General features: G+C 34.3%; 1 pseudogene; it reads left to right on the top strand.

Moving 5' to 3' along the window:
* The first annotated feature begins 1,395 nt into the window (after nucleotides 1-1,395).
* LOC105289876 overlaps nucleotides 1,396-25,637 on the top strand; it is a 35,889-nt pseudogene continuing 11,647 nt past the window's right edge.

Genomic DNA, 25,637 nt, shown 5'->3' with positions numbered 1-25,637 from the left:
TAAGTGATTGGAAGGAATAATCTGAAGTCCCTTGGATAACTAAAAGTCAGTGATTTTTAAGATGTATCAAAAAAAAAAAAATATCTTCAGTTCAAAATGTCCTTCCAACCAGAAAATTAAATTACTGAAGTACTTCTCAGATCCATCAGTAGACCCAGAAAGCCTGTGCAGATGACCAAATAGCCAGATTTGGGTGTCCTTGGTAATACCCACAGTATCACAGGGAAAGCACTGATTAGGGGGCAGACCAGGCAGAGAAAGGACAAACTCTCAAAAGATTTCTTTCATCCAGTACCTTGTGCTAGTCAGAACACCCCAATGGCAGGAGTCTGGGTTTATAGAAAGTTTTAACTTGGAATATGTGGAAAATGCACTAAAAATTAATTAGTTAATCAGGAGAAGCTAGGGATTCAGTGAGGAGTAAAAGAAGGGAGGTAATTGCACAAGGCTTCTTATGAAATAACCTCGCCTTTATCCTGTATGGTAAATGTTTCTTATAGAGGTGGCTACTGTTTTTCGTTTTGTTTGTATTTTTTTAATTTCAAGAAAAAGAACAAGTATATGTTTTTTAAGCTTCAAAAATAATATAGAATATAGACTAAAACCTAACTAACCACCTTTAGTCTTTTGGACCACATGCCCTAGACTATTTGACTAATTGTGTTATGTAGCTAGCTGTAGTTTGGTATCAAACATTAAAAAAATAAACAAATTTCTATTTATGACTATACACAGAAACAGTAACACAGATACACTATTATAGTACATAACAAGATCATACACTCAGTCCCATCAGGTGATTCACTTAATTAATACGTCTTTGGTCTTTGAGATCTTTATGCTGTGATGTATGCAAATCTACCTCTTTACTTGTTAAGGCTGGCATAAAATTCCATTGTATGAATGCACTTGAATTAACTGTTCCTCTAAAAATTACTTGAGTTAGTTTTGAAGTTTTTGCTATTTTTATAACCCATGTCCCTATTTAATATTCATAGTTTACAAATAGTTTCTGATACTTTTTAGAACTAGAGCAGGTATGGCTTTTGAATAAATGAATAATAACATCACTTTCCTGGATATATTATATGTTATAGAAGAAAAGCACATTCTTTATCTTAGACTTTAAGAAGGTAACCCACTCCGAGTCTTGTCATTTTCATTCCTGGCGGTGCTATATTAGAGAATTCATTACTTCCAGGGTCCATTCCCTCATCTGCAAAATGGTTTGATGACTCGGTAAGCATTGGAAAAAAAAAAAAGAAGTGTGACTATGCTCTTCTAAAATAGCAATAATATAATGAAATACTTTAAATATTAGGAAAATGTTAAATATTTTAAAAATAAATAAAAGCAACCAAACTCTGCCCTTTGGAATTTTTTTTCGTGATTACTATGGCAGCTACCAAGCCAGCACTTACTGAAATTCAGACAGTCCTAGAGAGTACAGTGCCCCTCATCATGCCTGATGGTCAAGAGCAAAAGACACGTTCCTATGTTGTTCCAGACTCAGAGCATCTCAGCTCGGAGGTATCCTAGGGCCTGTAAGCGGCATTCCATTGGTGTAACAGGTACATCCTGCCAGCAACAGAATCCCAAAGAGAATGATCCTTCAGAAATATTCTTGGCATCTACTTCTCCATCTTCAAACTGGTAGGAAAATTTCCAGAGGAGATTTGGTAGAAGCATTTCCAAGATTCAGAAAGAGTGTCTCTAAACTCCATAGAACTTGACCAAATAAATGTGCATCAGAAAAATAAGTGAAGTGGTATGATTTTTTAAAAAGAAAGAAAGTGACCTGATATAATTCATTTATGCCCCAGAAAATGAGAAAACAAAATAGAAATCATGAGTAAACAAAGCTCATGACTATGGAAAATGCATTCATTAGATTGACTGAGTTTATGTTTTTTGATCAGTTATTTTTTCTTATCATTTTTATTTTCATGGGAGTTAATTGTATCGGACAGAGAAATATAGCTTGAAGCATACATTGGAATCCTAACTAAACTGTCTTCAAAAATGTTAAAATCTTACTGATAGGAATGCTTTATATTCAGACCTTCTAAGAAATCTTTACTGCTAACTTGAAACTTTAACTAATCTGTCACCTACATACATGGTGTAGAAATTCTGTTCTTTTCTGCTTCTCATAGCAGCTTGGAAATTACACAACCTACTTTAGCATTCTTTAGTCTTTAACAAGTGAGACTGGGAATTGAGGAATAATCAGTAATGGTTATCTGACTTTTTCTATTTAAGAACAATAATGGTGCTCGCTCATCCCGAACGAGGCCGTTAATTAATCATTGTAGCTATGCAGGTTGAAGTCCCAATGTTATCATCATTGAAGCATAGCAGTAATATAAACTCCTGCTTAAGTGCTTTTGTTCTGTGAAATAAATCTTTGCATTACAACCATTCCTAATCATTTATTAAAAGTATAACACTTTGCCATTATCATACTTGATTGTGATGTTTTTAAGCCATTTATTTGTTTTATCTACTTGCTAGCACAGATTTAATTTGCTAGAATTGCGCTACCATAGATTTGGTGGGAGGGGGAAGGAAAGCTTTCTAGAAGAATGCGCTCTTAAAAGATAAAAATAAAAGTAAAAACAAAAACAAAAATAAAGAAATAGGATAGAAAATTAATCTGAACGCCCAAACCAATTGGTTATACAATGGACATTTATCATCAAATAGTGTTGGAATGACTGGATTCAGGTATAGATCACAACCAAATGAAACGATAATATTGAGTTAGCCATATTATCTGAAAAAAAAAATAAAAACAACTTTCTAATGACTTGAAAGGACTGTTTGTCTCTAATTTGGAAGTTAAGGTAATAGCCTAATTTGCTTAAATGTTAGTGTCTGTGATTAATTCAAGTGAAATCACTACTTGATCCTCTCCTGGGACCCACATCCTTCAGGAAAGACAACTTTTTAAGAGACTTTATCTAACCAGATACAAATGGTTTCTTCTTTATTCATACCACAAGAATTGAAAAGGCTTATCGGGACTAATTATTTATCAAGAAAGACCACTGAATACTGAATATTTCGAAGACTGCATGCCACTCCCACCCCCCCAAGCAGCAATGGAACAGTATAGAATCTTTAAGCACACATTGATTAAATGCTTGAATGGGGTCTAATGCAGGTTATGAAGAAATGTAATATCAGTAATTGTTAAACACATAGACTAGAACTTAGCCAAACAAATGTTGACTTTTGAAGAAGGTATCTAGGAAGGCCAGAGACCTATTCCAATATAGTACCTCATCTCAGAACTGCACGGCTCCCCCTTAATGTGCTTTCAGCGGCCCAACCAATCAGATCATTATATTTTCACCCAAGAGACTGGAAGCTTTTTCCCAAGCAGAGATAGTTTCGGATGGGTTTACTACCACATTATGAAATTGGACTATACTTTTAACCAAATGTGGATTCAATCACCAATTCTGTTACTTACTGCCTGAAAAACTGGGAACAGTTACTATAAGCGACTAAATGAATGAACATTTGAATATTACTACTTAATCGAAAAATCTCTCCTTGGCAATGCTGACCCTAACTTTTAGTGTAGCGCTGAAAGTACTTTAAATTGGCTAATATATGAAAACACTTTTGTTACCAAGAAACCTTATTTCTTCTTTCTCTCATGTAAACATCCATCGGTTGCCTACTATGTGCCATGCATTATACTAGGCAGAGATAATACAAAAATAGACATTTTATGTCCTCCCAAACTTTATAGTCTAACAAATATAAACAAATAACCAGGTAATAAGAGTACTTTCTGGTTAGAGCTATATCAGAGGGAAGCAAAGGACGTATGAGACTAATAGGGGAAGGGAAGGGTTTCTAGAGAAGAATTGTGGATCCAGAAAAACACGTAGAAGCAATAGCATCACCTTTAATGGACCGAATGTTTGTATCTGCACACAATTCAGTGTGAATCCTACCTCCCAATGTGATAGGATTAGGAGATAGGGCCTTCGGATGATAATTAGGTCATAGGTGTGGAGCCCTCATGAATGAGATTGTGACCTTATAATAGAGATACCAGAAAGCAATCTTGACCTCTTTCTGCCATGTGAGGATACAAGAAGTCAAGAGTCTACAATGATGATGATGGCCCTCAGCAATAACAGATCATGCTGACACCCTGATCTTGGACGTCCTGCCTCAAGAACTGTCAGAAGTATCTTTCTGTTTATAAGCCACCCAATCTACCATTTTTTTTTATTATGACACTAAGACACTGCCCCTCTCTTTGTCAAATAAGCATATTAAAGTCCAAATAGAATTGATGACCCCTTACAGATTTTAACTTCAAGTTATTTTAATACAGATCTGTATATCTAGGGTCCAGTGCTCTGTCACTTAGTGTATATAAAGAAAACGTATGTGTTCTGCTTTATCTAAGAAAGATCCAGTTTATGCCTGTTGTCCTGAGTAATTGTGACAATCTGTTCCTTCCACTCTGAAAACGGTACCAGCTTAAAAATAAGTGGCATGGTTTGGTATCTTAGTGTATGATGTAATGTGTGGTCTCTGGGAGACATGGCCAAGATTCATTCATGAAAGTATAGAATTGGGGATGATGACTCCAAGGATTGAAAAGTGTGTCTCACATTTACTGGTTGTGGACAAGTTATTGAACTTCTTGAATTTCTGAGCCTCAGTTACCTCATGTGTGTAATGGATTTCAGGAGGAGTTTTTATGGTATTTACCTCACAGGTGCATTTTGAGGATTGGATATGTTAGTGTATGTGGAATCTTTAGCACAGTTTCTGGCATATATACCAACTAAATGTATATTAGCTACTATTGTTAGCTATTCTTTACCTATTTATTCCTATAATCATATTCATTGAGAGTAGCAAAACATATGATTTAAAGTCATGCTCTGGAACCAGACTATATAAGTTTGAATCTTAGTTCTGTCATATTTGCATTTAAAAGCTGTGAACCCTTGGGCAAATTCCTAACCTCTTTGTGCCTTAGTTTCCTCATCAGTGAAATAGAGGTATTAATAATAGGACCTACCTCGTAAAGTTATTGATAGTGTTGAATGTTATAGAAAATATTTAAAACAGTTTTCACAGTAGAAGAAATGCTGTCACAATTACCACCATCTCCATCGTTGCCTTCACCATCATCATCATCATCATCATCATCTTTCTTTGCAGGCCTATTTTGTGCTAGTTTTTGAGCCTGTTACAAACTTCCCCTGACTTTAAAGAGCCTCTGTGTTTGTACCAGACACTGCCAATGGTACTTTTTGCAAAATTTCCTTCTTAGTAGGATAGCTCAATAAATTTTATCTAAGTTTTAAACTATAAGTTTCTCCTTCATTAAATTGGACTTTTGCAAACTATTTCTGGGAGTTGGCTTCCTGGTGAAAATTTGATTTTTAAAAAATATCCACCCCTTTCATATTTCAGTCCAGTACTCTTAGGAATTATTAACAATTAAGATGACTGTTGAAAAATTAAGTATCAAGAAGCACCCACTCAATTCATTAATTTTATTTAACTCTTAGCAAAGGCTCAGAAGTACTGAGAGAAGCAGATGTCTGCTTTTGAGTCTTTTGGTTTTCAATTGAATTAATCAAAGGCCCACATAATGATTCAAGTACTTTACATATCACAGCACACACATTCTACTGCCATGAAAGTTTAACCAAATAACTCATGAATGGAAACACAATGACAGGAAATTAACAAAAATAAAATTCCAAGACACACCGTCCTGAACCTCAAAAAGAATAGATGGACACCAACACAGTGTGTATATTTGCAAAGTAATTTAATTGCATCACTTTTGAATATAGAGAATTAATGAAATTTCATAGCTTTTATCATTGCGGACTTCTGGAATCTAGTACTAAATAATTTTAGTAACATCTCCTCTAGTAAAGTCTTTTATAAGGTCAAAAGCTTGGGGCACACTATTATTTTTTTTCCTTTCAGTTATATTTTCAACTTAGTATTTCAACCCTCTGCATATGCCTCAACTCCCTTCCTATAAGGCTCTTCTCCCACATCACTTTCTTACCAATCATTACTCATTCCACCTGGTGAAATGGACAGTTTTGATGATGAAACTTTCTTTGGCATCCCTTGCCTTCAAGACTGTACTTCCAGTCAGAATTATCCCGGTCCTTGGTGACTAGTTGGATTTAACAGTTACTCATCCTGATTTTTAACGGAGCTACATAAAGGTTGGGTTTCCCTGTTCACTCACACATTCTTCAAGAGCAGAGACTTCTTCCCGTTTTATACCTTTGTGTAGTTCTTGTGTAGTTCATCTTCACCCAACTCTTAAGCAAGGAATTACCAGTTCTAAGTGTACAAGAGATATTTGTTAAATAAATAAATGAATGGCTATGAAATAAGATTAATATTTGATGATAGACTCCAGCACTTCATTACCTATAGAAAATATACTGATGTATCCCTATGTGCTTCGTCAATATTATCATGGTTTAATTATAAGCTTGTTTTTGCAAAATACAACAGCATTTATTCCAAAAGCTAGAGGTGTTTTCAGTTCTCTTTCTGTGTCTCTGTCTCTGTCTCTGTCTCTGTCTCTCCCTCACACACACACAGAGAAGGGTGGAAGAGAGAGAGAGAAAGAGAGAGAGAGAGAGAGAGAGAGAGACCTGCCAATAACACCCCTGTGATATTGCCTTTGAAAAAAGACAACCCCATTTAATTGCTTTTGAAAGAAAGGCACAAAGTGAGTTAGGTATGCTGAACAGGTGAATATCAAAGGCAGACTTCCCCCTGCTGCCATTAACTACATGAAAGCCTTTGGGAGTTATTCCTTTGCTCATTTTAGAGGTCTGTATAATGAGATCAGAAGACAGAAACTCTGGCAACTCTGGGATCTATTTGTAGCTGCTAGACACAGAGAGACACTCTGCAGAAGAATGATGATTCTATTTGAAAACACTGAACATCCAGGTGCCTGAAGTGGCCAGTAATCACCCCTGTCTTGTCTGGGTATCATCTAGTACCGTGTCTTATGCAGTGGACTTTTCACTTTTTTTTTTTTTCTTTTCAGCCTCGTGACCATGAAAAAGCCTTCTCTATATGCACATTTGGCTCCCTGTGAAATATAGTCTTGAAAGCAAAAAAAGAAAAAAAGAAAGGCACACTATGCCTACTAAGAAAGATTGTAGGAAACCAAAGTAATCACACGTACACACACACCTATCTATTCATCATTCAAACAATATCCAATATCCAATAGGTGGGGAATCTGGCCAACTCTTAAACATTCTGGAGTGTCTCCTAGATCCTGACTTGATTTTGCACTTTTATATTTGCATTTCTCTATTTTATTTGCTTTTGTTCTGGCATTCCAAATAAATACTTGACTTAGAACGTGACATTGGAATTGACTTCATCCCTGATACTTTCCATAAACAAAGTTTTGAGTTATCCCCTAGCTGCCTCTTCCTCCCATCAGTACAGATATCAAATACAGTATTAGACCTGATGTCATTATTTTATAATTCTTTTTTGAGTAAGACTGGATCATGAACAATGATGAAGAAAACAATTGCAAAGAGATTGTTATACTTTAGTATGTTGGGAGGAGTGCAAAAGCAAGAAAGTTTGAAAAGGCAGCAATGAGCTCTAATGGAGAAAGGATATTTATTTATTCCGTTCAAGTGCCAATAAGGAGACAGAATTCACAAAAATACTAGGTAGGATTTTGGCAATATTGATCTATATGGTAGTTCTTGGTTTTTGTGAATCTTTATTTTTAACAATACTTTGAATAATGTTTTTTGTATGAATTCAAATTTGCATTAATGATTGAACTCCCTTGCATTACTTGTTTATTGTTCAACATCTTTCTTGAATAAGAATATAATAGTTACATGAATTCCCACCTCTGGGTCAAGTCGGGTCTGATAAATTTTCCAGCTCAACTGGCTTCCAAATCACTCAGCCCAGGAGAGTAAACTTCCAGATCTTGCATACAAAAGCTCCCTAAGGATCAGTCAAGAGTTGTATATCATTCATCGTATGATATACATGCTTGTCTACATTTCTCCATTAAAGTCTAGACTTATGCCTGCTTTGTTGTCATAATGATCATCAAGATCCCAGTTTACACTTGAAATCGTCTCCATTTTGACAATATGGTACATTATATGATCACACTAATCATCTCCACATATTAGATCTCCTAAAAAAATGCTTTTAATGTATATACTACAGATTAACCACACTAACATAGCCTGAGGAGGTTGAGTCAAAAGCAAATTCCCAAATATCAGTCTGAGATATTGATTTGATCAGGTCTACTTGGTGCTCATGAATTTGCACTCATTTAATTCATATGTATTGAACATATTACACCAGGTGTTCTTTTTAGTGCTGAAAATAAACAGTAAACAGGACAAGTTCTTAGCATTCTCAATGGCTCTGATAACTAAAAGTGAGTATTTAAGAAAATCTGTATAAAGCAAAGAAAAGAGAAAAAAGAAAGAACAAAGAAACCATAGAATGTCACACTGGAAAATGCTGTTAGAGATTGTTTGCCCAGGTCTCTCATATAAAGAAAGTGGATTTGAAATATAATAATAATAATAACGGCACAACTTATTTAAATCCATCTCCTAATTCATTGATATTCCAAAGTACCTGCTTTAAGAAATGTATACTGTTTGACTGTTATGGTGAATTTGAAAAACATTAACCTATTTTATGGGTATAGTTATATATACATTTTAAAAAGCAAAGGAAGATATATAGCCAGCAAATGCTGATGAAGGTTTTAAATGCTATGTATCTCCCTCGAGACAAGAGAAATCTGTCTAAAATTCATACAAAAGTAGCAGCTATACAACTCCTGTCGGAGTAGAGGTGATTTTTAGTTTAAGGTTTATCGTATTTTTAGATTTGTTACCCCCATGTTGGCAGAGTCTTCCTGCATTAAAAGGCAATCTTCCCAAGCGTATATGTGGGATTTAAATGAGGTGATTGTGAAGTCATTGAAAATGATATGTATAGGACCATGAAAAGGCCAATAATTTTTAGAGAGTGCTTACTATATATGTCAGAAATGATGTTTTGTTTTGTTTTCACATATAGCAAATAGCAATTCATTAATTCTTCACACAGATCTTTCATTAGCAATTATTGTTAGCTATAACAATAATTAGAAAACTGAAGGTCACTCTCTGAAGACATAAAAATAATTAATGATGTTTTCAGTATTTGAACTTAGGTTGCAATAATTCCACGAGGCACACTCAATTCTCGATTAACTGTTTACCCTTCAATAAACTTCTAATGGAAGGTTGATGCACCCATTTGTCATGCAGAGAACAGAAAACAGTAGCATAACAACAAATACTACAACATACAGACTGAGAAAACTGATTATCTCTGAAAATACAGGTCTGGTATCTCAGGATATGAGATCGCTTTAGAATTCTGACAAAACCTTTTAACATTAGTGCCTATATAATTTAGAATTTCCTTTTTCATTTTTACTGTCTAAATGATAATAACCTAGGAGTATTAATATACATTACTTGTTTTCCTTGTGTTTAAATAAAGCCTATTTTTTATCTGATTTTAAACCTAAGTTTTATTACTTAATATCTATGTAAGTGTACATAAGATACTAATTCTCATTTGTAAAATGGGAATAGGAGTCATATAACTTCATGGAGAATTGTGGAAATGTTTCATATAGCATGCTTTACAACATCAGGCAAATAATACGTATTCAGTAAAAGTTAGGTAGAATTTTTTTTCAAAATAGTGTATATACACATATATGCATATGTATGTATATATTTCATAATCACACACCCCTATATGTAGATAAATAATTCCATATTGCTGAGGACATTTAAATTACATGTTAAGAATTAAAAATGAAATACTAGTCTGTTGACTTCTAGATGCATTTATATTTTATATTTGAAAATGGTATTAGATATACTTATTTCTCATATGTGTTAGAATTACGAATATGTGTGAGTCATTCAGTGACATTATTGGATAGCAGATCCTAGGGAGTATGACCAAATATTAAAAGATATCTTCTTATTACCGAAGAGGCATGAGAGGCATAGTCTATAAAACAAGATAATTTTAATGAGGTGCATTACGGTACCCAATGGGATCACAAACTAATCATCTATTCAAGCGAAAAAATAGGTAAAAGAAAAAAATTTGACCACCAATTCAACAATATTTTCTGCAACTACCTGAGTTAATTCATAAATTAATATGCAAAACATACCCAAATTTTGTCTGTATATTTATTCACAAAGGCAAGTATTTCAAGGTACTACTTCAATGTAAATAAGCATTACTAAAATAAATAAAATGTATGACAGCTTTATATAATATAATTTGTCTCACCCTATGTCAGATGCTGAGCTACTCTTTTATCACTTGCATTAAGTAGATATTAAATCTGGATATTCCAAATAAATGTTAGGGAGCTTAACCCAAGCATTACTTCATGCATCCACTTACTCACTAATTGTGTAATTTATTCCAGCTTCATACCTAGGACTTGGAACAAACAGATAAAGTGCTAGTTCTCTAGAAATTGGCACTCTATGCTAATGTAATTGGAGTGATAATGTACATCAAGCTGTATATGTCCTGTGCATGCATCATCTCATCCCAGTTTCTCTGATCCACAAAGATATAGGTGTTGCTATTATCATATCTTATAAAAGAAGCAAATAGAGTACATTTTAATCAAGTGGCCATAGTTTTAATGTCTTCAGTTGTGTATTGACATTCCGTTACGTGGCATAGAGGATGAATCTTAAAATTCATACAGTTTTGGATCTAAGTAATTTCCATCATTCTGTTCTCTTTACATCAGAGTTTTTCAATCAGCACTACTGAAATTCTGGACCAATGATTCTTTGTTTTGTGGGGTGGTTCTGGGCATGGCAGGATATTTAGCAGCCTCCATGGCCTCAACCCATGGGATGCCATTAGCACCACCATCTATCCCCATCTTGACAACCAAAAATGTCTCCAGATATTGCCAGAGGTTCCCTTGGGGGTGCGGTGGGGTTGGCAAAATCATTTCCAGCCGAGAACCACTGGTCTTCATTACTAATATACTATAATTCCTATCCATAATCAAGATTTTGATAAAAGCAGTTGAATTCCTCTTAGCTCTGTTTATCGGGTCTGTACATAATTATTATTTAGCATCACTAGTATGTTTCAAATATAGTCAAAGCCAGAGACTACCTTATTTTTATTTGCTTCTAGAATTCCCAAGACATTCTATAAATGAAGAACACACAAATAACTGTCAATGAAGGATTAGAAGAAAATGAACGTATGTTAAAATTGTGACTCTCCTACTATAACTAAATTTTTTACAACTGTTATTATTCAGCTCAGGCTGCCATACAAAATACCACAGACTAGGTATTGTTTTGTGGGGTGGTTCTGGGCATGGCAGGATATTTAGCAGGATATTTAAGGTGGCTTAAAAACAGCTATTCATTTTTTCATAGTTCAGGATGTTGAAAATTCATGACGAAGGCGTTGGCAGGTTTAGTTTCTCCTGAGACTCTCCCCTTGGCTTGCAGATGGCCTCCTTCTCATTCTGTCTTCACATGGTCTTTCATCTGTACACACACATCCACAGTGTCCTTTCTATATGTACAAATTTCCTCTTTTCATAGGAACCCCAGTAAGATTGGATTAAGGACCCATGATCCTTACCACCCTCACACATACCACCTCATTTAACCTATATCGCCTCTTTAAAGATATAATCTCAAAACGCAATCATATTCTTAGGGACTGGGAGTTTGGGCTTCAACATACGGATTTGGAGATGACACAATTAAGTCTATAAGAACTCTGTTCACTCAAAAATTCAGTCCTCCACATGCAAAATGAGTGTGTTACACTAAATCAATATTTTCTAAACTTTAATCATTGGCATACTGTCATTATGATTTGGACTATCTCCACATAATATCTTTACTTTTTTTGTTGATATTTTAAAATTAAATTGTTTAAATAGTAAACATTTAAAAAGAAAACTATCAATACAATAAATGGAAAAGAGGTGTATTTACTTAAATATAAATTACTATTTTTTTAAAATGACAAAATATACACCTTTATCATGCTCCAACATAAGGGTTTGAGGCTGAGGTCCACTCTGTCTCAGAATAGCAAGTGTTTAAAGTGTGTTGAAGACACATTAGCAGCATACTTATTCATTCTCCTTGATGTATCCAGAGGGAATGAAAGAAAACTGAGATGAGAGTAACTTTTGCACTGTAAGATTCAAGGTTAATTATTGCCTTGCCAGCATGCCATCTAAAACCATCTCGTGTTTCACTAAAAATCATTCTTATTTATACCCTACTTTCACATCCCCCACTCTGGCAAACCCTATACTAGTTGATTTCTAATTCTATTTCCAAGATCCTGCCAGTCTTTTAGTATGCGTGTCAAATATTAAAACAAGTAGAAAGTAAAGTTAATAGTAAAAGTTGTGGGGTTAACTGTAAGTCAAATGGATTGAGTAGAACCATTGAATCATGTCTTTATAATTGACATGAGAGTGCTGTACAGTTCAGCCCTAATGCGATTGTCTTAAAAAGTTCAAAGACAAGAGACTACTTTTTCCTTTTTAGTACACATATCAAAGAGTTTTGTAATAATTCATGTGATGATGAACTGAGATTGTTCTATGATTGATAAACTCAAGGGATATAATGTATCATTTTTGAAGTAGGTATTACGGTGATTGGTTTAATAATGATACGAGGTGTCAAAGATTAAAAATTTCAGGGGAAATGTCTATATAATATGCAAATAACTGCTAAGTGCAAGCATTTTTAACTAGATAAGGACAGAAAGCACATGCACCAAAAAGACATGAGCATCATTTTCTCTGAACCCTTCTATCTCACACAGACACTTGGAGTACTTTCAAGTTCATTCCTGGAGTGAGTTTATGAATCTCACATAGCACCATTCTCTCTCAGATTTCAGGGATGTGTATACCACATCACAAAGTTGAAAATCGTGTGAAAAAAAGTAGTGAATAGAAGGATAGAATGGTTTTATTTAGCAAGAGCTATTCTTAATGAAAGAAAAAAAAAAGATTGCCTAAATTGATTAATCCTCCTTTAGCCCCCACCTCCCCACCCTACCCTGCTCTGTTGATCAAAGCTGGAGAGGTTAATTATAACGTCTAGCATTAGAGAGCTAGGATAGTTGAATACATCTAATGGGATATGTTGTCTCTTGTATGGGATATTCACATTCATGGGTCACTATTCTGGATTTATGAACCTCTGGAGTCCCACAGGGCTAATAGATGACATGTCAGCTGCTACCTGACCTCCTGATGCCTCATCCACAGCTCTCGGTTCATCTACTAATACACTTTTTTTTTTAGCCTAAACACAAGACTATTATAAAGGGATTGCTTCACAAGCTATGTACAGTAACAGTAACTATTCGAATCTTCCTGATTTTATTTTCAAAAGATGAATAACTTGGATTTAAGAATATGATTCATGTAGCAAGCAGAAGCTACACCAAGTGTTGAAGTATGTCACATCTGTCAGTCCAGGATTATTGATAGTTAAAAGCAGCCACTTGCTTGGAAGATGTACCATTTTCAAGAAGCATCCCCAACATAGCAAACTTCTTATTTCAAAAATGGTCATGCCTTCTGTCTATCCAAGTCTTCTAAGTAATGTGTACAATCATCACAGTCCTTCCATTGGAGAAGAGGCCCAAGAATATTCAAGTAAATCCCACTACTGTTTTGGATTGGAAGATCTACAAACTCATTTTTTCTCCTTTAATGGGAAATATATATCTCAAGCTCCTTCCTTCCTGAATCTGCCTTCAATTAAGCACAAGGAGACAGAATAAGCTCTTTGCCCTCCATCAGTTCATTGAATTTCTGGTCCACAGAAAATAAACAGAAACTCCACCCTTTACTCAGAAAAACTATTAACTGCGTTGATGCCCCTAAAATTAAAATGTTTCACAGCGTTAAGTTGTTGCCATTAACCATACCCATCCTCATACTTAATCACCCACAAATGCCTATTTCTGTTCATTCACTGAGGCTCTTGAATAAAACCTTGGCATACTCCCAATTTCCTTAAGAGGAGCATTAGGAGGACCATGTACCAAGGAGTGAAATTTCATATATCCTCCAGATTCGACATGCAGAATCAGAAACAAACCATCCAACTAGAATTATAACAAAGAAGACAGTGGAGCCAGTCTGGAGAGATGGCCCAATGCCCATAATAGACCTTCCTTGTGAAAAGATAGTGCACCTGTCTTATGCTCCACTACATTGCCAGTCCTTACTAGAATGCCTACGTAGTACATGCTAAGAGATCACTGATTGAATGAATCAATCAATCAACAAAAGAAAGAATAAATAACTAAAAGAGCCCCATTCTATTACTCTGAGGTTTCCATGGAAATTAGCATTGCATGCCCTCCCAGTGTATCACAATATGCATTAACTCTGAGGTCGTAATGAAATAACCACCACCACCCCGCCCCCCCAAAAAAAATCTGTCTAGGAATACCAATCCCTTCTCCAATTACATTCAATTTAATAAGCCATTGTTTTTTTTTGTTTGTTTTGTTTTGTTTTTTTTGTTTTTAATCAAGTGATTCTAACATAGTAACCAGGGTTAGAACTCCTGACAGGGTCACAAATATTCTTAAAGGAATGGTTGTTTAGTCTTCCTTATAGAAGTTAAAATTAATGGGAGCAAACTGGTAAACTTTTAGCCCAGTGGTTTTCAAATTTTAGAGTGCATCATAATCACCTGGAAATCCTGTTAAAACAGATTGCTGGTCTCTAGCCCCAAAGTTTCTTATGGAGAAGGTCTTGGGTGGAACCCAAGAAGTTGCATTTCTAACAAGTTTCTAGGTGATGCTCTTGCTGTTGGTTTTGAGACTACATTTTGGAAATCACTGCCAATGGTTTTTAATAATCTCTGTAGTCCTAATGTTTATTATGACACCTAGACACTCTGTAAAAGGCAAATTAGACAATGCAGATTAGTAACTAATTGACAGAGGATAGTGATGGTAGGGGCAATATGAGCATAAATTTGGGGGGATGATGAACTGTTCTGTATCTTGTATGTGATGGTGGTTACCTGAACATATACATGTGTGAAAACTCATAACTGTTCATCAAACAAAAAAGTCAATTTTACTATGCAAGGGGGAAAAATCCAGTTCGTATCGCATAGTAGGCTCTCATTTTTTTTTTTTTGAAAATTTTGATTTCCATGCCAACTTAGTAACTTAATTTGAGAGGAATAAAAATATTATAACTGTGAACTCTTTTACTTTATATAATTTCCTGAAGAAACCTCAGATGACTTTCTCTTCACCTTAGAGATGCATTGTACTGAGTGGACTCAATTTGTTCTACATCTCTGATCCAATTCATTTTCTCCTAAAGACACAATTTGATTTCATGAACAAAAATGTTTTTGGAGTAAAACCTCTTCTTCTTCTCAATACAAGAATAAAAACTATGACTTTATCTTTCCAATAACCATCAGTTTTGGACTGAAGCACATGTTGGCAATTCTCTAAAAAAATTGATCCTGTTTTCCTCTGCTGTTGGTATATGGGAATATAACTCTCATGTCTTACTCTATGCAACAACCTTTATACCATACTCTCTAAGTAGATGGCACAGCCAATTTACCTTACTGAAGTCAGTGGGATACCAAATTCTTTGCAATATAAAACAATTCTCTCTCTACCTGTGAGCAGGATCCACCTACATAGATTTTGTAGGAAACCACATCACATATTAACTTGTTCTATCTCTTGGGGAGAAAGATAATTTCAAGTACTTACATTTTGAATTCTGGTGATTTGCCAACTGAAACTATAAGAATTCCTAAGATTTTACTATTTATTAGATACCTTGTGATAATAAATGCAGAAAATTCATTATTTTTACAACTTGGGAAAATCCAAGAATATCTCCTCCTAGACCACAATATGGAACTAGCTTTCCTATTGCTGTTTCTACATGAGTTAATAGATAGAACCAGCATTGGTTTACTAAAACACTAACTTAAGCAGAATAAAAAAGATACAGAGAGCCCTTATCTATTGAATTGATTCTGACTAGGTACCAAAAATAGGCTGCCTCAACTAAGGAAACCTGGGTTACAAGTAAACGTGTACATCTAATTTGCTGTGTAGCTTTGTTCTATTTACACCTGTGATCCATCATTTCTCCCCTATAAAATAGACAGAAATAGATTATTTCTAAGCTACAATGAATGACAAAATTCAACATTTCACTCAATGGAGGTAGAGGGAGGGGAAATTGGGATAGTCATATTAGAATGAATTATAGCTAATATATACTTTAACTTACATTATCTTAACACCTATAAAGAAAAAAATATGAAGTACAAAGACAGAGGAAGAGACCAAATGTCAATATTTGTAGTTGGTATGATAGTTTTTTGGAAGATGCAACTGAAACAACTGGAAACCAATTATAGTAAAAAATGAAATTCATAGAGTTGGGAGATACAATATGCATAAAGATAAAGCAACAGCTTCCCTATACACCCTCAAGAACCAGTTAGAAATCATAATAGACGTAACCTACAAAGTAAAATGCAGATTAAAAATAACAAGAAATATATAAGACGTATATAAAGTATATATAACATTTGTTTAGGGACCGTAAAAAGATTTTGATAAATTGAGAGACATACTATGTTCCTTGCTAGATTCAGGGGTAATTAATACCAATAAAAATTTGAGTCTTCACAAACTGATGAATGGATTTAATATAATACCAATTAAAATCACAGTGGGGTTAATGGGACTTAGAAGCAACTTTAATAAATAGTCTATGTTTCATGTAGAATAAGAAACAAAATGGAACACTCAATATTTTTATTAAATGGTGTGATGTTGCTGAGTGTAGCTTGTCATGCCAGTTATTAAAATATACCATATTAATAGTTTATATTATCCCTCTTTCTCTATATGGCTGGTCCTCTTCTAAGAGCTCTATGTATGCTAACTCATTTACTCTTTAGCACAAACCCTAAAAGGTATGTTTGGTTTGTAAATGAAGAATCTAAAGCAAAATTCCCATTATACATAATAGGTGGCTTACCAAGGATTAGAATCTAAACTACTGTGGTATCTTCAGAGCTAGAAATAAATCGAGGTAGTTAGGTATACCTGTAAATTGATAAAAATATAAAAAGATAGGAGTTAAATCAGAGAGATGAGAATATAGTAAAAATTAGAAACCCATCAGTGAGTGACATCACTAAAATAGAACTTCACATCTCTAAATGCCAAGTAACTAGAACCACTCATTATACATTTTTAAAGAGGTTTTTAACAGTCTTTTAATTTAATTTTATTTTTTTGTGAGTTTACATAATCTTTTTAAATTAAATTAATTGGGGTGACATTGGTTAATATAATGATATAGGTTTCAAGTGTACAGTTCAATACGTCATATGTATATTGCATTGTGTTCACCACCCGAAGTTAAATTCACCGATCATAATTCTCTATGTCCTGTGCTAAAGTTTTAGTGCTTTGCCACATTAAGCATCACTGATTTTACCATAAAAATTGGCAAAATCACTTTCATGTCTTTTGTTTCCCTCAAATAGGTATCTAGGATTTTAAATTTTGTCCAAAGTGACTAAGACTGTAGCCTTCTGATTTCAGCATATAGGAATTATAAGAATATGTATTAGATAATTTGGTAACGGTTATGTCATCTGTATATGTACATGCACACACAGTGCTACAAAGAAGTAAATTCCTTATTTGAAGTGACTGGTACAATTCAAATGGCAATTCATACTTCTTTCCTATGCAAATGAGTGTGCAAAGGGAGCACTTCACATTTATAAAAAATAATAGCTAATGAAATTATGCTATATCAGATGATTTGCTAAGAATTTTACATGAATTATCTCATCCAAAATTCCCACCAAACCCTCATAATATAAGTATCATTAGCCCTATGTTATATATAAGAAAACTGCTAAGCAGATAGGTTACGTACCCAGATCACACTGGTTTTGATACACAATTGAAAACAAGGTTTCAGAAACAGAATTTGAACGTAGATTTTCTATAATTTAAAAACCCATGCTATTAAGCACTGGACTACAGAATCTTTGGAACTAGATAATACAAGAAAGCAAGTTAAGCAATTCTGTTAATGCCCACAGATATGTGGAAGTCGGGGAAGGTGGCTTTTGAAATGCGCTTGTGGTATAATACAGGCATGATGGACATCTGGTGTGGCGGGGAGAAGCTCTCATCGGAAAAGTCAATTTACTAGCACCGGTGATCAATAAACGTGGAGTTGCCTTCATACTGTGGCTTTGAAACACCTGCTCTTAGCTTTTAAGAGTTTCATCACCACATGCGTGACTGAAGAAACAAAACAACGCAAGAGTAACGAAATCACGTCTTACAAGTGTGTAGGTTAGGAAGTGGTCACTCATCTAAGGAAAAGGGACTAGCAGAGCTCATATGCAAATAAAAACCTGTCACACATGAGATTAGGGGTCTGCCTCCTGTAGAGAAAATCATAGACCAAGGTAAACACTACACATATAATATCCGAAATCCAAAAATCAGATAAATAAATTACCCAAGACAAAACCACATTTTAAGAAGGATGACTTTTATTTGAAAGAGAAAAAAGCGAGAACAACAACAACAAAAAAAGTAAAAGAGAAGAAAAAAAAAAACAACTTTCAATTTTAATGCAATATGGCGATGTATCCTGCGTTGCTCTGCATAGGGGAAGAATTCAGTTCCCCAGCAGCATCTGTTCCTTTATTCATCGAACAAATGTTTATTGAGTGACTGTTGAGAGTAAAACACTGTTGTAGGTGCTTGGATTCATCAGTGAAAAATAAAAAGACAGGAATCATTTTCCTTTTGTAGGTGGAATTCTACTAGGATTTTAAGTGAAGACAAAAACAATATACATAATAAATAAATGAATGTACTGCGTGCTCTCTTAGAAGTGATTAATGCTATGGGAAAAAAGATGGAGAGGAAGAGGGCTACATAAGAGAGATCTGCAGGGGAGGGATGGGGGAGGAAGAGTAGGGAAAATAATTGAGGTAGAGAAATTGGAAGAGAAAAGACAATGAAGTAGACAAATTGCTTGAGAAAAGAGAGCCTCGACACACAAAGCCAATAATAAGAATTTAGTCAAGTAAGGAAATAAGAGACTAATCAGGAGAACCCCAGACTGCTAGGACCACACACACATCTTGGAGAGAGTACCAGAGGAACTGGGGTGGGATCTGGAAGCACTTTTTTGTTGACATTTTTATGGAAATAAGACCTATGCTAGTATCTTTATTGCCCTTCTCCTCGAAGAGCGAGGTGGTGGTTGTGCTGACTAAGGCACGGAGAGAAAATGTGACTTTCATATCTAATACATCTATTTACTGGCTGAGACAAAACTAAAGCTTAGGTCACATGCATCCAAGACTGATTTGCTTTCTATTTCTCAATTGAAATTTTTTTTTTTTTTAGTGAACTATCGTCACTGTGCATATCTGACCTTGACCTGGTCTGTCTTCTAAGTATACATAGTCATGTGACATAATATAAAATTCACTGATTAAATTATTCTGGGCAGGCAGGAGAAAATATACTAAACACCAGAACTGAAAGCAAAAAGGATAAATGGGCATCTTGACCAAAATATGCTTACCATTTTGTAATCTGAGTGTAATCTTTAGTGAGTAATTTATATTAAATCTAATAAAAAGTGTGTCAGAAAGTTTATGACCAAATGTAACACAAATCAGAAATGAGTGCTACAGTAAGTATGAATGAATTATGTCTGCTGTCTGTGTAATATAGGAGAAAGCAATAAGACACTTTGAAACCCGTGAAAGTTTCAAACTATGACTCTAAAAAGTTCCTGCTAAAGTACATGCATTTTCCCAGCGGCTGCATATGTTTGCCTGACAAAACCCGTAGTTGGGCAATGGGTCCCAAGGTGTTAGCATTAAATTCTCACTCACACAGTAAATTCTTCAATTCATCTGGCAGAGCTGACAGCACTGTAGAATGCTTTTTCATAAACAAATTCCATTCTATAGCCTGTTTTCCCCTTAGTTTTTGAAGAGAATTGTAATGGTGAGCTAAGACACTTAAACAGAACAAAGGAGAGAAAAATCTTCAATTAAATAGAACCTTCAAAAACAGGAAATTTTCTTTATAAGTTGTGCTGCTGGAGATTAAACTATGAACGCTCCTTCTTTCCCAGTTAATTGTTGAAAACTTTGTCTAAATGTCCTTTTATTCCACAATAATTATAGCAAAAGGAAAATGCTCACGTTTAATTTTGCTTAATAGTTCTGCCTAGTATTTAAGTACAGAAGTTCTGGATTTAGGCAGACCTGAGTTTAAATCTCAGATCAATCTATGTGAAATTGGGCTCTTTAATTAAAATTGCTAGAGCAAAATTTAATCTTTTGTAAAATACAAGTAGTATTTGCATCTAACACATAGAGTGTTTGTTCATTTTGATCAGTGTTTTTCGTGTATTCATTTATCACAGATCTGGCATAATAAAAGCTCTCTAAAACACTATCATAAACATATCATCTTCTAGTGCTCCCTTCTGCAGCACATATACTAAATATATCATCTTCTAGAACTAGTGGGTACCTAATTTAAACAGAGATATCATTGGTATCACAGTGCAAATAAAATGAATTGACATGCATGATATCATCTATGTCATTATTCATGCAGATGAAGAATGTAGCCTGGTAGAAAATAGTAGTAAAAAAAATACTTATTATTAATATGTTAAATATTAATAATAGTTAATATTAATTTTACTAGGCATTGTTGAGACTCTACTACATTCTAGATATATAGATATTTTAAATCAGAATCTTACAGTAAATGATCAAATGTCTTTTTAATCTATTATATGAAGAAAATTGAGAAATAGATATGTACAATTCCTTTTACAAAGTCACAATTAGTTGATGAAAGAATTATAACTTAAACTCTAGTCTTCTGAATGAACATAAAGTATTTAAACTGATTATGATTATATCACATTATTCATGAATTTAGCAGTGTGCTATGTACCAGCTATGGAATATAATTATGAGAGATTGTGATAAGTATTTTTGAGAAGCTCATAAGATGAGATAACTGGAAGAGTTGAATAATAAAACAAGCAAAAAGCTATCAATGAAAAAAGAGATATGACATGTTGATGAATGGGATTACTTAATATATTATAAAGTTGCCAATTCTCTCTCAAATAAATTTATAAATATTTGGAAATCTAATGAAATTTCAACTGCGTTTTGGGGAAAATTTAGGTAGGGAAAGAGGCTTGTGGAAGCTCAAGACAATAACGAATTTTTTTTAGCAAATATAGAAGGTTTGCTCTATCAGGTTTAAAATATTCTTCAAAGGTGTTGTAACTGAGTGAAATGCTCAGTCTCTAACTCCATCTTGTTCAAGTCTTCATTGGCCCATGGCCTTCAAGCTAATAGCTCCTGCTTTAGACATGCTAATTGTTAGAGGGATTCTGCTTGGGACTTGTAAAAACAGCCCTTCCCATTTTCTCTTCCCTTGATAAAAAAGAAGCCTGAACTCTGTACTTTCTTAAAATGGTTTTGAGGATTAGGTCTCCTATCTTTCTGGTTGATACCTTCTCAATCAATAAACTTTTCCATACTTCAAACTCTGACATTTTGAGTTTTAGCTTTTTGAAGTGTCAGCACACGGACTTTGGACCATTAACATATATACATATACACACATACACCTATACATATCATGCATATACAAAGAAACACTATTTTGCAAGTTTCAAACCTATCTAAATAGATTACAGAGAATATAAATGCATGTGGTATCATACCCGCATATATGATCAATGTCAGTTGGCTGAGAAGGTCCATAAGCACACCTAGTGCTTAGATATTCATTTGTAAATACCATCCTCAAATAAAAGGAACCAAGACTCTTTAATTATATCCTAGAACAACAACAACAAAAAAGAATATTAATGAGAAAGCTGGTAAAATCAGAACAAAGTCTGTAGTTACTGAACAGTATCGTTCCAATGTTTTACTTAATTTTGATAATTGTCATAGTTATTTAAGATTATTCACAATAGGAAACAGTGAAAGGTACATAGGAACTTTCTGAAGTTTTTTGCAACTTTGCTGTAAGTTTTAAAATATTCCGAAATAAAAGTTTTAAAATTTACAGATAGTAGTTTTCTATTAGAGGTACGTAAGGAAATTGTGACTGGATTTGAAAGGGAAATGTAAATTAGAGACGCCTTAATAATGGTGTGACAGCAGTAGTTTGCTGTAGAGTGAGAATATGATTAATCCAGCCTTGTTGCAGCTCAAACCCATTACAACAAAATGCTCAAGCCTAGTGCAGGGCTTATAAATTTAAATGCCTACTGGATCTAAGCAAGTATGAAAAACATATATGATGAATTAGTTGTGGCCAAAACATTGTGTGAGTGCTGGCTCTTTCTAACGGGCAATTAAAAAGCTAACATTTGTCGAGTACTTATTCTGAACTAAACACTCTTTGAAGTACTGTATGCTTAGTAGGTAATTGGTCTGTGGGTTAGATACTACAATTAAATCCATTTTACAGAGAAGAAGTAGAGATATAAAGGGTACAAATAACTTGCCCAAGATTACAATATACGTGGGCAAATTTGAACCCAGGCAAATCAGTCCCAAGACATATACTCTTATCAGGCTCTGCCAGTCTTGTCTGAGCCTCTATTAGCTCTAATAAAAGAAAAATCAAACTTGTGTGCCCATGTTTTAAATTGTCTTTAAAAAACTTAGACATTCATATTTTATGTTAAAAATAGTGATTAAAAGACATTGGAAAATAACATGCATTTAATTTCAAAATATTCTAACAGCAGATAATAAGCAAACAAACAAACAAGCAGCAAACAGTAGATACTTAGAAGTATCACAGACAACTAGCAAACTAAACCACAAATTGAACTCAGGCTATATCTTCATGATTTTAAAACTCCTAGAGCATTTCACAAAAAATTGAGCAATATTTTTAATGATCACAGAGCAATACATATAGTAAAACACCAAATGCTATAAATGAAATAGAATTCTCTAACTGAGCAACAGCTAGAGATGTCACAGATATTTGCCATACTTTAGGATTTTCACCTTCTAAAACAGCAAAGCAGAAACAACAGAGAGGAAAAATAACCTGAACCTCACTATTCGCTCTTCATGAAGTAGATTCAAGTCTCCACAGTAAATTAAACCCCCTGAATCATTAACTTATGCCCGTCCCCCATATCTATTACCTACTCATTTACTCACTTAACTAATGTTGAGTGTCTCCAATATGGAAGGCATTGTGGATATTAATACAGATATAAATATATTTTAAAAAAACACACCTTTTTTTCTCATTCGGAAATACAAATCAATGCGATAGAAGAAAGTAGCATAAACATGTTTTACCAAGTATCCAGCAGGTACCAATCACTTTCTTATTCACTATGACATAGTGAAAAGGAGACTGAAATCATTTCAAAAAAAAGTTTTCGCCACTTACTGCCTGTGTGATAGCCACATTTTAAATCCCTCCTCATGAGCATAACTCTGTTACCCTATAAACAGAGGATTGTGATCCAAATGTACAAAAATTTGTAAAGTACTGGAGGCATCCTAAGTTGAAGGCATGAAATGAAACTCTTGGCATATGCAGGAACATCAGTGGATGCCAGTTACTTTTTTCTGGAATGAGATTGCTTGAGCTCTGATCTGGATTTTCCGGGTACATATTATGTATCAGGCATTCACGATTCATCAGATGAATGGGAATGGCAAATATACCTACTTTAGAGACTTGTCATTTTTGATTTAGATAACTCATTTAAAGCACTTAGTATAATACCTGGATCATCGTGTGCCCTGATCAAAATTTAACTAATACTCTATTTTGGGGTCAATATTTCTGATGCCAGACTTAATTGAATTCATCCAAAAAAATATGAGCTATGTCAGGTTCTGTTATCCACATTTTGGTGATGAACGTAAATGATCTGAAATACAAATCAATTCGCATTATGAAAATTATTAGATCTATGGTCTATGCCTGGAGCAATAAATTTTCAAGAACTGCCCATGAATCCAATGCTTAAGTTAGCTGTGTGGCATTCTGCTTTATTTCAATGGCCCAAAGACCTCAACTGAGATGTTTCTTGCCCCTTGAGTATCTGCATATTCTTCCTAATATCCCTTCACTTCTCTCTACACTGTGGCATTCTCTTATCACCTTAACATCAGAGCAAAGAGAAGCTGTATCTGAAGTGATAAATTTTTACTACAGAAAACTCTAATCTGTCCTGTGTCACCGCACACATCCCATCATCTTATATTGGAATCAGGCTTTGACTTTTAGAAACTCCTCCCTATGTTGATGCATTTCTGGATTTACCTTGAGCACAATCTCCTTGCAGCCAGGGATCCATGACCAGATAATGGGATCATTCGCGCTGCCTGATTTATGCAGCAACTCTTGAACGGTGTCATGGAGAGGCTCTTTTATTCATTCTGCCAAGAACCACTCAGATAGAAATGGCTCAAGCCATTTGAAGGAACAAGCGTTGGAAAACTATCATTTAAGATAAAGAAAAAACACTTTTTTCTCTAGTCCTTATTCAAGTCTCCTCATAAATATATCTAATTGAAAATTTCAAAAGTGTTTTCAACTTTATGGGTCAACTCCTTTCCCTTGAATTTACTGTTCTTAAAATAACAGTGAGTGTTTTGTATTACTGAGAAGCAATGTAATATTTTGTAAAAGAACAAGATTCAGAGTTAGGCAAACCTAGTCTTGCATCAAAATTCTATCACTATTCATAACTGAAGTTCCTTAAAAAATTATTTATTCTATCATACACGCACACACACACACACACATACATATACTTATAAGTGTGTGTATGTTTGTGTGTGTGTGTATTTTATGAGGTTACTGGGAATATTAAATGGGACCATGTTTGAAAATGTGTTGCCAGGCACTTAGAACACATTCCACAAGTGGTGGTTGAAGTCTTTCTGGGAAACTTGTAAATGAGCCAATTAGCTCTCAATCTCTCTGCTACTGTGGAACAGAGAAATGATTTACTCCGGGAATCTACATATAAACATAGTCATCCTCCCATGTCCCATCACCTACTCCACTACACACATTGATCTCATGCTAGAATGGTTATAAAATACAACATGGATTAAATATATTCATAATAAATGGCATAAATAAGGAAGATCAATAGAACAACAGCTTCGGATTCTAAAAGCTGAGGTTTGACTCTAGTTGCTTACAATTATTTTTGTAAATTTTTGATTCAATTTGGTAATATTTTGTTGAGGATTTTTGTATCTATGTTCATGAGAGATTTTGATCTGAAGTTTTTTTTTTTTTCTTTTGTATAATGTCTTTTCCTGGTTTGGTATTAGCCAAACTATAGAATGAGTTAGGAAGTGTTACTT

The sequence above is a fragment of the Pteropus vampyrus genome, unplaced genomic scaffold, assembly GCF_000151845.1.
Source record: "Pteropus vampyrus isolate Shadow unplaced genomic scaffold, Pvam_2.0 Scaffold29, whole genome shotgun sequence".
NCBI classification, from domain to species: domain Eukaryota; kingdom Metazoa; phylum Chordata; class Mammalia; order Chiroptera; family Pteropodidae; genus Pteropus; species Pteropus vampyrus.
This window is presented reverse-complemented; position numbering and strand designations above follow the sequence as displayed.